The sequence below is a fragment of the Ascidia mentula genome, chromosome 2, assembly GCF_947561715.1.
Source record: "Ascidia mentula chromosome 2, kaAscMent1.1, whole genome shotgun sequence".
Classification (NCBI taxonomy): Eukaryota; Metazoa; Chordata; class Ascidiacea; order Phlebobranchia; family Ascidiidae; genus Ascidia; species Ascidia mentula.
In genome coordinates, this window is record NC_138567.1 from 19287908 (window position 1) to 19302407 (window position 14500).

The 14500-nt window shown below is 37.5% G+C and overlaps 3 pseudogenes; 2 read left to right on the forward strand and 1 right to left on the reverse strand.

Moving 5' to 3' along the window:
* The first annotated feature begins 233 nt into the window (after window positions 1-233).
* On the forward strand, window positions 234-1978 carry LOC145890339 (uncharacterized; annotated as a pseudogene).
* A 7502-nt stretch (window positions 1979-9480) lies between these two features.
* LOC145890340 (uncharacterized) lies at window positions 9481-10716 on the forward strand (annotated as a pseudogene).
* Window positions 10717-11120: 404 nt separating this feature from the next.
* LOC145890395 (uncharacterized) lies at window positions 11121-12806 on the reverse strand (annotated as a pseudogene).
* Window positions 12807-14500: the final 1694 nt, after the last annotated feature.

Consider the following 14500-nt stretch of genomic DNA (forward strand, 5'->3'; position numbering starts at 1 on the left):
CTTCAATGTGCAGTGATCAGTATGTTGCTGTAGATGAGAAAATATACCAAGACATTGTTGTAAGATGAGTATTTGTGGTGTGAAAATTAGATACACTTCTAAATTCATTGTTATTTGATCAGAATTTGTTTCAACAAGAATCTGATTCATTGAATGAGTGGCAGGCTTTATTTATAAAAAAAATCAGTGTGAAATTGTCAAGCATTCTGTAAACGCTCGGCGTTATCACCCAGATGGATGCTGGGGTATTTATTCTTCCTTCATCCAAAACCCTGAGACACTACAGGTGAGCATATTGTTTGTGACTAACTACAGGAAAATTGTTAAATGTCACGTTTTAATTTTGAACTTTTGTCAAGAAATATTATTGACTCAAAGCCAGGAATTAATGAATTGGCTGCAATGGAAATGAAAGGTTTGAAACCATCTGTGGAAGCATTCATAACAGTCGATGAAATGAAAGGTAATTTTTTCAAGAAAACTTACAAAAATATAAATGTTGATATCGATTTGCAGTAAAAGAAAACTTAGTTATGCACCATGGTAGACTTGTTGTCTTCGTTGATTATGGGGAAAGGAGATGTATCAAAAATCATTTTGTTTAATTGATATTGAAGTTTTAACGCACATGTTTATGCTTGGTAGTGTTCTATGTGCGATCATTCAAAAAAGAGATCTCTTCCAATTGCATGGTGGCCAACTACCATTACACCTGCTCATCAGCTATGTTCAATGTTTTAGGAAGTGGTTGGGCTATGTGAACTAAATAATGTCCATGTGAATGCGATTGTTGCACATGGTTCCACAGTAAATAGAAAGTTTTTTCAAATTATACATGGTGATGTTTTTCGTGTGGGTGTGCCTTTTACATGCCCGAATCCATACCGGGACGAAGCTGATATTTTTATTTGCTCAGATACAAGCCATTTGTTGAAGGTAAGTAGTAATTGTTTGTATTGAAATTTTTTAATGGGTCATTGCTGGTGCACCTTACTTGTGCAGACTGCGAGAAATGCCCTGTTTAGTTCGAAACCATCTGGCACAAAATATCTCAACAAAAATGGATATGATATTTTGTGGACTCACATTAAAACTCTATATGATTTGGAATGTACATCCCCTCTTCACAAAACTCGCCTGACGATTAATCACATGCAACTAAGTTCATACAACTAAGTAGTACAGTTCTGTTTAACTAGAGGTGTTTCATCAACAAAAGTTTTGTTTCATATAAACAGATGCGGGTATCATAAGCAAGAGACATTAAGTTGGGCAGTTGCACAGGCTCTCTCAAATGATGTAAAAAGTTCTCAGGGAACAGCTGTTTACATTATTTTGTTTGACAAGTATTTTTTTTCTTGATGTTAACAGTACATAATAACCAAAACTGCTTGGTTGGTAGATGGTTTCCTGTCAGGTTAAAAATGCAATACACTCCCATGAAGACCTTCGGTTAGTTTTGATGGAGCAAGAATTTGCAAAATACTTGGACTGGAGGGTACTGGAAATAACTTAAATTTTAATTTCATATACTAACCTTTACTGTACACTGAATTTGCAGAATGAGACACTAATCATCCTGGAGAGGGAAAACGCATCATTGCTAAAAGCACATTTGATGGACCGATTTTTACAAGCATAAATATGGTTTCACTGTGCAGAAGTCTTCTGGACAAAGGCCTCAACTATGTGTGTCTGGGAATGCTGACACAAGATGTATTGGAGGCAGTGTTTGACAACTTGGTAAATTTAATTTGTAATTTCTTGTTGCAAAACAAACAAGCAGTAATACATATATTTTCAGAGAGCTTTGATGCACAGGAATATGAACCAAGACATCCATGAAGCTGCATTTGGCATAACCACCATAACACAAAGAAAAGCCATAAAAAGAGTTCATGGTGGAAATACAACGTATGGGGTAAAAAATGCATGGACCAAAGTTTGCCATGAACCAATTCACAAGCTAAGTAAATAAATAATACATACACACACTTAACAAACATATAGTTATATTTTTATGTTTAAATTTTGCAAAATTATGACCCAACATCTTTACAAATGTGAGCAACAATGATTCAAAATATTGGAAATTTCTTCTCTAGGTAAAGTAATCTAATCAGATAGCGACTCTATAGGAATTTTTAGTGACCCATCAGACTCTATTCGCTGCAACAGGTTAAAAAAAATGATGTTTTTAGCTTGTTTTCCAGTTTCAATATTGTGCAAATAGTACATCTTTTGTAATACAATTTGAAAATCCTCCAGAAGGGCAAAGTAACCTTTTTCCTTGTTTTCAATTTTTTGTAAAAAAATTCCGTTTGTTTTTTCCTGGCATAGTGCCTTAAACAGATCCACATGCTTTGCTTCATTATATTTTTGAACCCCCTGCGAAGAAGAAACCCTCCAATGTATTCCATATCTAGAAACAGGTAAATGGTTAAAGGAACATTGTGCATGTACTTGTATCACAGATTGTACCAAATTTCACCAACCTGTGTCACGTGTGTTGATTCCAGATACAGTCGTGGTTTGATGGCTTTCTTTGCTGAAGTGATTTAAAATTGTGTCATGGACTTTAATTAATAGCATTGCTGCTTGGCTTTGGGGCATGTCAAAAATGTTTGAGGCATTTTTGCATGTTTTAGAATACATCATGTAAAACAAATTTGGATCAGACTTTTCTTGAAATAAAAGAAACAATTTTTTGGTGAAATACATTTTTGTTTTGAAGTGTAATTTCATTGCCTTGCAAGTGGTGAACTGGACTTGGCAACCTGCTGCACACTATATTTTGTTGCTTCACTAGAGTGAACGCTTCTTCAATTTCCTCCTCAGTTAGGTCTTCCCATGAATCCCACATGTTGTTTACAAGGCAGTTATAAAGGCATGCAATTAAACAAAATAATTCTGAACAACTGTCGATTTTTTAGGCAAATTGCGCCTAAAACTGCCAAATAATGCTTACACACTATTCGCGAAGATAAGAAAACAACAAAAGGCATTATTATGACTGGTATGAAGTTTCGGCACACCAGTATTCGTTATGATGAAAAAGTGTCGCATGCAATCGCTACCTCAGCACTGTATATCTGACTGACAACATATATTTTGTCCCAATATGTCTGCAGAAGTATTCTAGTAGTTGCACCAAAGCCCAGAACTAAAACATGCGAGTACCCCACTTTCTCCCATGCATTTTCATTAAAACTGCCGCGAAGTTACCAGGTGCATTCAAGCGGAACCAATCTGAAAGTTTTTGCAAAACACCTTTATCATTTAAAAAAGAACAAGATTGATTTTATAACTGATTTAAATTTAAAAAAATCAAGTTTATTATGTTTAACACGTTTGCAAAGTTATAACTTCATACGTTGTATATTGCCAAGAGCAATAAGATTAATTGTGTCGTTGGTACGTGCGCAGTGTTCAATCTCTTCTTAGTAGTCTCTGGTTAGAGTATACATCTGTTATTTGTGCATTAGTTTAACAAAAATAACTTCCTTCAAATTCAAACCGTTGTTTTGGGGGGATATCAGACAAGTCGAACTTTTGGACAAAAACGCCAATATACAACTGCAGCGAAACTTTATGATTAAACGTCATTTTTGTGTTAAATTGTGCAATTCGGATTCATTCCAAATAGTGCCGGCTCTGTTTTCAATGGTAATAATTTCTTGTAAATGTAGGGTATTCTATGATTTGTGGTTCGGACTTATGAATAATGGCAAATGTAATGAGACCAGGTGTAATAGAATTTAAAAAATTGTTTGTGTAAATATGGTCTATAGCGGATTGTCTCTGTGAGGGGGCTGTGTGGGATGCTTTGTCTATTATAATTTTGGTGTTCAGGCTCTCTATCATCAGTTTGTATTCTTGTACATGAGGTGTTTTTCTTGAAATGTCAATGTTGAAGTCACCAAGAATGTAAAAAGTTTTGTTTTCATTGTTTAAAGTATGGAAAGTGTGTTCTAAATGTGATGCGAAAATTGTTATGTTGTGATCTGGGTGTCGGTAGATTATTCCAATTACCATTGTTTTCTGTTTTTTTTTTTTGTTTCAGGTCAACTTCAATCCACAAATTTTCGCAACGAGGTATATGAATTTTATACTGGTCGTTTCTACGGTACGCCAGTGGTCGTTTAACATATATGCCCACACCACCAGCATGTGTTGGGGAGAGGAAATTATATCCATCTAAAGATATGTTGGTTGCTGTGTTTTTTTTAAGTTTTGTTTCTGAGATTCCAATTATATGAGTTGGTGCACTGCACGCATTAGTAAAGGCTTCTAGAATAGGCAGATTGTGAGGCAAACTTCTTACATTAAAATGGGTCATAACGAAATTTTGTAGGTGTGGTTGTTTGGTTGCTGCATCAAATTCTGGCATACTATAATATTTGCTACACATGTTTGTGTTGATAGAGGTGTTTGTTAATATGATGTGGTGCAAAGCTGTTGTAGAACATAGAAAAAAATACACTGACAGAAAAAATCTCACAATGATTGTTGTTGCAGGTGAACATCATCATATTTACATTAATTGACTTCATCAGTACAGTACCTTATAAGTAGTGTGTACCATTTTTAGTCCAAATAAACTTGAATCCCTGGTTTCTTTTATATGCAAGGCAAGTATTGAATATTTTTCATCTCGAGTTTTTCTTGATAAAAACTTTGCTATTATAGTTGGCGGTTGCTGAGTATTGTGCGTATGCATTTGCAGTCTGTGGGATATGCTGATATCACTCCCACTTTTTTTGCAATGGAGACAACAATCTCATCTGTGCACTCCTCCTTGGTGTGAGGAATGCCTTTAAACTCCAGACAATCTCGCCTCCCATACTGTTCCAATGCATTGACTTCATCAGAACAGGCAACCATTTCAATTTAATCGTTTGATATTTTCCTTCAGTTCCAAGTTTTCTTTTTTGACTCAGTTTTTTTTCCAGTGTATCAAATTTTGTGACATGAAATTTTGACTTTCTTTGATTGCTTGTAAATCTGCCAATGCTGAGTTAAGTTTGTCAGTTACGTCTTTTTTGTTCTGCTGCAAGAGAGCGTTGATCCAGGTAGTTTTTTTGGGGTGTGCGGTGACATAACACGGTTTCAACAAGGCTTGTTTAAGTGTAATTCAAATTTAACCACATCCCCAACAGGAGGATTTTAAAACATGGCAAAGATTTTGGACCGGACTTGTGTAATCCACCAACTCAAAACTGCTGTTCTCTGTTGATTTATCAATTTCAAATGATTCCTCCATTGAATCCTACAATAAAACAGTAGCAACATGCTGATGCTTCAAACGACAAATCTGCTTCACTTTGTTTTGTTTCCAAACATTTTTCCTGACAGTGAAAGTGATTCATATCTTAAAGAAGACTTTGTAATAACAAAAAAAAAAACGATCAAAGCAAGCAAATACCACTTACCAAGCATGATTTCAATGACGTCCTCTGATAAGTCCTTAAGTTTTCCATCTCGTATATAAACCTTCCCTTTCTGCAAACGTGTCTTCAAAACTAACTTTCACAATCAACTCAACACAGCAATTCATTTTGCCGATTGTTACCTCAATACTTAACTTCCAGTGACGTAATAACCGCAACATTGGCAAACAGTGTAAAACACAGTTTGATTGACAGGGGGACCGCAAAAGCAACATGGTGTGATTTTGTGCGTGGAAATGTTTGTGTTTACGCTCTGGAGAGTTTCTTGGTGATTACTTGTATCACATTAAATGTTTTGACTGCGTAACACAAAGGGATAAGTTCTCACATTTTTTTACAGAAAAAAACATCAATAAATAAGATATGATTTACCTATGGATTGTGATTTGCAAGTATTAAAACAAGATGTTAGTATTAATCAGTCCATGTTTGCACAGGATTTCCAACCACGGCTAAGGGAGCCATCCTGCATGTGGTCGTTGGGCATTTTTGATAACCCAGAAGCCTCGCCAGTAGCCATATCAAACTGGGTATTTAATGACCACTTTGTTCACATAATTGCGTTTAAAAGCGAACAGGCTAATCGGCAACCACACAAAGCGTTCAGGTACATCACATTGTAATGTCCTAACGGTCAACCAAATTCATACATAAGGGGAGTTTAACTTTAATCAGAAACTCAACCCTGTGTAGAACGTTGTGCCTTTTCAGACTTATTTGGTTGGTTGACCACACTTGTGTTCAATAGGCCATTGCCCTTGCACAATCATTGATTGAAAGTATTTATCGTCCTTCGCATATTCTAGTGATTAATCAACACACTTCATGTGAAACCATTGTTTGCATCGAGTGTATTCAATCCAAACAACTTCTGAAGGGTTGCATGATTTACAAATGCCTTTCTTTGTTGTATTATCAAGACATTTGCCAGCAATACAGTTTAGGATTTGCAATCTGTTACTTTGAACAGATCCAGTTTGTTGTAAGCATTGTCCTGATGCTAGCCATTTTGCATACATGTCATAACTCCACAACTAGATCCATCTGGCTGCTGTTCTCTTCCTGGAGTCACCACAGAAGCAATATTCCAACCAAACTTGACAGCTAAAAGATAATTAACCATCTTTTTTGCAGTGGAAACATAATGGCCATCCTTGCAAGGCATTGTCATTGGATTAATGTAAAGCAGTGTTCTCCTTTGAATATCAACCACTAGTAGTACCCAGCCAGTGACAACCATCAGGGTTCCAGGGAATGAAAATAACCCTTTTTTGCTGTAATTTAATACCCTCCCAAGTCTTTTTAATTGAAACTCTTCTTTGTAATGCTTGAGCTACAGTTGAACAGACATACATGGTGTGTTTATACATGCAAGTTAATGGCCATAGGTAGCTGTTGATAATTTCATCGTACAGCCATCCTACATTAAATCGATTGTCATGCTTTTGCAAAACACACACTTCATGTGCAGGCAATGCATCATCAAGCGATTTCAATTCTAAAAATGAGCTTGAATGAGGTCCATTTTTCAAAGACTTTATTGGATTATAATTTTTAATGAAGCCAGTGAGGCTCCTTCATCATAGGTGAATTGCAAAATGAGGACTTAAATGTAAAACTTTCAGTGTTTGTTTTCTTTTTGTTCCGATTACACACAGGAAAGAGTGTGCTAACTTGGTGCAACGGTTGCATCATATTTGCATACTTTCCCACACGAGAGGCAAATGGATTTGGTTTGGGTCGCTTACGCGGCAGTTCATCATGAGAACCTTGTGAAGGTATCGGTACTTTCCTTTTTCTTCTTAAGGATGTCAGTTTTGATGATTGTGTTATTCTCAAGCCAGCATCAGAGCATGCCTTGGAAAACTCATCAATATAATTGCTTCTGTACATCCTTTTTCCAATACTTGCTCTGAAGTCACGTCATATGACCGATCTGACAAAGATTTGATCAGGTCAACAAATTTTCTACGTGTTTGTTTGTAACTTTTAGGGTCATCTATTTTCTTGTTGTTTTCAGAATCAACTTGCGAAGTAGGGCTGTTGACAGGGGGTACTTTTAATGTTGTTGTTGTTGAGTCAACAATTTCTTCAACATGAATATCATGGGAACCAGTTTCCGGAGAGATTTGGTCCACAACAGCAGGATCCAAAACCATGAACACGGAGTTGTGGTACCACTCAGGTAGGCTATACCAACCAACATCTGAAAACTTGTTGAAAACTGCAAACATGTGCTTGCATGGTAAAAAATGGAGTGTAAAATCAACACATGTGCATTTTGGAAATTCACTACAACTACCCAGTTTTACATTGTACACTTTACATGTGGAACTGCTCACCACAGTAAACACATTGTCTCCTATTCTACAAATTTTACTTTCCTCAACATTCCCAGACTCTCCTATTCGTTTAATACAATGTTGCACCACCTTCTTTGGTCGATTTTGTAGATAGGTGGGAATGTTTTTGTTGTAACTTCTATAATTGCTTGATGACCGTAAATTTTCTTGTTTGTATCTACAAAATGAGTCTTGTGACGGAGGTTTAGTACTAAAACACAATAACTTTTGTTCCAACCGTTTGGCAGAAATTCCTTGTGTAAAATAGTAATCAGACCAGACAGGGACTTGTCGGTCCTAAATCTGACATGACATTCTTTCAAAACACGATTTTGTCTCTCCACACCATTGTTTGTGCGCATGAGAACCTTTAACTGATCGGTTCGATGCAACCACAACCATCGCAAAAATTTGTTTTAGGTTTATTTTACATATTTTCTGTTTGTTGCCACATACCTTTTAGTCTTTAAGCCAAATATTAGTGTACTTTTGCAGTTTTAAATTATTTTTCCAATGTGTTGACTGCAAGAGCCACAATGCTTTTTCGTAGCTCTCTTCACATTCAGCCCTTGCTACATTTCTCATTAGTGAAAGCACTTCGTCCTTATGTTGGCCAACATTATTGACAGACTTTTTTTACCCATCGTTTCCATGCCCGTTCTCGATGGAAATCACAAATAAGGACATTTGTATATTTATCAAAACATGCAATGCACAAACCTGCAAAGACACTTTCAATCGCATGTATTTCAGCATCACATTTGTCAACCATAAAATAGTTGCGACCAACTTTTTGGGATGGACAATGCCTCCTCAATATCCAATTGTCGCTCATTTTGTGTAATAAAGCTGGCCACAACTTGGTAACCAACATTTGTTTTCACACAAAGAAAAATAGTGGAAGAGCATATTTGGATGTTTTGTAGGTAGCATCCAGTAAACAAATATCTTGCCCATATCGAATTAGTAAATTGCTGCCAGGCAAACTGGTGAACAAACAACAGAGTTTTTTTCTGATTTAATTACTGGTGCTGATTCCCCACCACCAATAACATCGGGTTCATTGCCGGCAACATATGGACGAAAATAAATCTTGTCATCCAAATCACCATCTCTTTTCCATTCACCAACCAAACTTTGGACATTGGTTTGATCAATCTTTGCCAACCTGTATTTTGTAAAAGCTCGGTAGTAATGGTTTAGCACATCCTTTTTGGTAGGATAAAATCTCCTATTTGAAAGGTCGGGTCCATCTTCACTTTTGGAAGAGTTCATGGGCTACGTAGTGTTTTAATACTCCCAAATTTCCTCAACGCTGTTTACTACGGTGGCCCATAGCGGCCACGCCTGAGACACAACTCAAATGCGGAACACATTAAAAAAGTGAAACACATAAAAGCGAAACACATTAAAATTGATGAGGTAATATCAGCAATAAAGTTATTAAACCAACGTATTGTGACGTAATATTGGTAATAGAATCAAATTGTAACATATAGCAGTTATTAATTTGTATTGTTTGCTTCGGTGTTGGCAAAAATTGCGGACAGTTTGCACTCGTGGATTAACGTCAGAAGTAGCAGCTGTGCTTAGGTTGACGGCTTGTTGTTAGATTTTCCAGATAAGGTACTATAACTCGTATAGTCAGATTATTTTTTCAAAATTTTTCAGGATTAAAGAAGAACCTAATGGATTTATCATTATTTCTAAATGACATTACTGACTTTGTTTGCACTGCTTGCGCATAGAAGTTTAAGCTGGAGTACAAGTTTTGCCCGCATTGCGGTTCTCCTGTTGATCCTGAAGAACTCGTCATAAAGAAATATTTCTTCAGAGGATTTAAATACAGCCCGATCACGGAGTTCATGTCAAAATATCACAATATGTATATGAGCATTAGGACCTTAAGGCGACGATTAAAAACTTATGGATTACAACGTCGGACTCCTTTAGTAAATGAGACTGCTATTATTTATGAAATACGCCAAAAACTTGACAGTTCCGCTTGTATGTTGGGCTACAGAAGTATGTGGCATAGCCTTATACTGGAGGGGTACACGATATCGTGAAACCGCGTAGCCAAACTGATGAACGAATTAGATCCAAAAGGTTGTGCTACACGACAGAGAAAGTGTTTGCGGCGAAGGTTATACTACAACCAGGGACCAAATCACTGTTGGCATATTGATGGTTACGACAAGCTTAAACCATACGGTTTTGCTGTGCATGGTTATATCGACGGTTGGAGTCGAAAAATAATGTGGCTCACTGTTTTGAGATCAAACAACAATCCCAGTGTGGTGGCACGTCTTTATTTAAATACCGTCTTGTCGGATAATGGCTACCCGCGAAAAGTACGGTCAGACTGCGGTACAGAAAAGGTACATGTTGCAGCTGCACAATGCTACTTGAACAATTCGACTTCTGCTCACGTTCACGGAACATCTCCGCACAACCAACGAATTGAAGCGTGGTGGTCATGTTTGCGACGAAGCTGTACGACATGGTGGATAAATCTTTTTAAGGATCTGATTGAAAAATGGAAGCATTATGGTTTTGCTTCTCAGATATATTGCAAAAAGAGATGGACATAACAAGGGATAAGTGGAACACACATTACATCAGAAAATCGAGAATGGAAACTGTATCAGGTAGACCGGATAAGCTTTATTATCTGTCGGAATTACATTCAGGAGAAAATCAACTCACAACCATAACAAATTGAACATCTGCAACGGAGTCTCTTAGAAATAGCTGATGACAATCAGCACAGCATTGAAGGCAATTTGTATCAGGAATATTTCGACATCGTAAAGCAAACGTTGGGATTATCGTCGCCAACCAAGTGGTATGAAGCATTGAATGTTTATGAACAACTGCTGCAGTATGCCTTAGACGTTAGACCCATTGTAAATCATGACTAATTTGTTGTTGTTTTTAAAAAAGTTTTGTGCGGTACGAATAATGCGTTTAATTCTTGAATGTATACTTGATATAATTTGCAGGAAAAACACTGTTATCAATAGGATGTGTTACAAGTTCTTAAGCACGCAAACCTATAAATCTACGAACTTTTCTACTATTTTTCCAGGTGATTGGCCGACATTGTTTCTGCGTGTGTCTTACAGTTTTTATGCTTTTACTATGGGCTGTCTTTAACTTGCTGTGAACAATCTTTAAAACTTATCATGTGGACATAGTATATACGTTCTGTTTACAATGGGTTCCGATCAGTTGCATATGGTAATTACAAGTTTACAACCAATGGACAAGAAGTATCCAAGTTTATTCAGAACAAAACACGGCGAAACGAAAAAAATGGTATAACTTAAACTTGTCCAAACCCTGTTTCACATGTAATGGCACACTGAAACGTATTCATCATGTCTTCTTGCGTTTCTATGTGGACTGGCAGGACCACACTTATAGCACATGTGCTTACTGTGGGAAGACACCTGCACTTTGTTCAGCCGGGTGACAAACGACATCCGTGAAGAAACGAAATACTCAAATCACTTGGCAATCCAAGAGGTGGTACAGTAGCAGATCCTGTCAAGAATATTATTAGCTTTTGAAATTCGAGTGGGCACAGTTCTGCAAAAAAACGCATCAGATGTGATAATGTCCATGTGCCCAGAAAACGTAAAGCACACTTACCATCATTCCAACAGCAATCTGTAAAGTCTAAGAATGCTTTGTAAGTGGTCATTTCTTTCATTTTCTTGTTGCTGCCTTCCTCCGCAAACGTAGGCTTCAACATTTGGAGAAAGCTGTTGTGATCCCATATAAACAAACTGCCAGGACAAAACACCGGCTGCATCAATTCAGCGTGTTTCTTAATAATATCTCTGATATTGTGGCACTCCAAACCATCTGCAATGCCAACCAGAACAGGAAGGTATGGTTCAACTTTTGATTTGATAAAAATGGATCTGAAATAAGTTAATAACAGAGTTAGTGAAGAGAAAAAAAATCCAGCTGTTTCCAATAACGTACTGTAAAACATTGTCTTTATTTTTTAAAGTAGCTTTTGTGGGATCCCCTCTGTAGCCTATATTTTCCAGCATTCTACAAGCTTGTTGTATATCAAGAATTTTTGAAACGTCGATGTCCGTTTTCGATTCCCTAAGCTTTAATACGAGAAGTGGTACATTACAATGTAGTGTAACACAACAGTTGCGAACATTACAAACAGCAAATAAACTAAACATGGCGTTTCTTACCGCATTGTATACATATTCACAATTTTCGTTGAGATATAGTGGTAAATTTTGTCGAACTTTTTCAATGCCACCAGACAAATAGAAGTATAACAAAGGGAAAAATAATACCGGCCCAGGTCCACCTTGGCACAAGCTGGCTGCTATGAGATGCCCAATACTGCGCGCTGTACCATCAGCTACACATGCAGTCCCGCATATGGGCTCATAACCATTTCCATCCAAGCATTCAGTAAAAAACTGCTGTTTGACTTCCATCAGCGATTCTGGAACAATACAATTTGTTGTAAAGACTTTAAGACGTGCAATCGCGAGACCAACTATAGCGAATAGTTAACAGCCATGAAGCACAATACGCACATAGGTCAAATACCTGTATAGAAATCTCTCGATACTCCCCCGGTGTCAATTCCCGCTTCACCAATAAACTCAATGTGATAGGCCCTATTACGTTTTTTCCAATTCCATGATTTCATGAAGAAATTGTGAAAGTCGCAAAAAGAAAAATTTCTTCGTACTTGAATCTTTACTGCATCGACATCTGAATTGTCAATTACAGCCATTTGTAAAGCTTCCACAATTGCTGCTTTTATCGCTACCGGGGTATTCACAGCCGTACTGCAGCCATCATCCGAGACAGTGTACTCCGTTTCGTCGTCTTCTTCTAAGTTGATGCAGTCGTTGCCTTCTGTTGTACCACATGCAAATGCAGCTTGCTTTCTACTTAAGCATTCATCAGCATGTACCTCAATTTCTGACAAAGGATACTGCCCATTACATACAGGACAACGCATTTTGACCTGAGCGGCAGGGTTAGGCGCCGTTTCTGACCTGCACAATTCGTTCTCGGTAACCTCAGGGTGTTCAGCATACGCACGATTGCCTTTAAAACCTTTTTCGGTCAAGCTAGGTAAGTCACACTCAAAACTTTTTTCGGAGTCGAATAGTTCATCATCGAATTCGTCAGTAAGATAAAGGCATATCCGTGCATAAGGTTTTCCAAGTTCCGCTTCAAAACGCAACAATGTGAAGGGTTCATTTTTACCAGGAACATTCACTATTTTCTGGCCATGTTTGTACACTAATTGGTAAGAACGTTCCCCATCAAAGTCTACGTCAAATAGAATCCTCTTGTTTACGGCAGCTTTACAAATTTCTTCGCTGGTAGCAACTTTTTTTATTGTTAGAGGAAGCATAGTCCCCCTCAACGGCATCCACTTTCCATATTCGTTGCACCGAATTAGTGCAATCTGGATAGTAACCTCCTCGTTTTCCGACTTCCTGCGTGATTTAGGTTTTGGTCGGTGGGCCAGCAAGCCTTTCTTCTGATTTCTGCGCTGCAAAACGCTTGAAGCTAGGTGGTGGTCTATCCGAAGGCGAAAATAATGGCGAGTTACTTATTTTTGAAGGTCCAGAATTGAATGATGGTCCGGGTGAAGCAAGTGGAGACTGTGTCACGCAATAAGAGCACTGTGGGCAGAATCGAAAACTGGCTTCCAAGGCTACTCCACAACGTGGACAAAGCATTTTAATAATAATAACCGATAAAGACCAAACTGCCGCTGGACGCCACAAATAGAGAAAACACATTTGTTGTAGGCATTTAAAACAGTTCACCACAAGCAATAAAATGTTTTTACTTCATGAAATCTACCTAACCAGCAACACTTCTTTTACGTGACACTTTTATTGAATTGAATGTTAAAATTGAGTTCAACACAAGCCCACATTTTACTATTTGCCATTACCAGTGAGATTGCGTTGAAACTTTTTAAATGTCTTATAGTCTAAAGAGGATAGTAAAGGACACTCAATACTAAAATGCTGTAGAAATATCCGTGACTACAGGTTATGCGTGCCTATTCTACAGAGGCTACAGACATATGCTTTGACGTTGCAACTTTGTTGTTCATTCCCTACAGTTTTATACCAACGCAGGTATTTGGTAACAGACCACTTTACATTTTCTCTGCCGAGCAAATCATCCAACAAGTCGCCATCTTACAAGCAGCTGCTATTTCTGACTGAACGATTAGTGAATGCAAATGTTGGTCATTTTTGCCAACCCTGTTCTGTGTACACTGAAGCAAACAACACAAAACAATGACCGTTACAACTTGATTCTACAACTAATCTTACGTCACAATGCGTTTTCTTTAAACGTATAGCTGATGTTTTACATTTTGTGTTTCATTGTGTTTCACTTTTTTATTGTGTTTCGCGTTTGATTTGTGTCTTAGGCGTGGCCGCTATGGGCCACCGTAGTTTACCCCTTCGGTGACCAGTTAATCAATTTTGGCAATTAACCTTTAATCAATAGGTTGTAAAAATCCGGCAGCCTTAAAATAAATTGATTGAAAAAATTATCTCAATATTATTCATTATTCCAAACTTGTACACACTTCCCCAATCACATGGCCTGAATGATCGTCATCCCTTGGAAAGAGAATGCTGCAAGCCAGTTCTTTCACCAACTGTACATCATTGA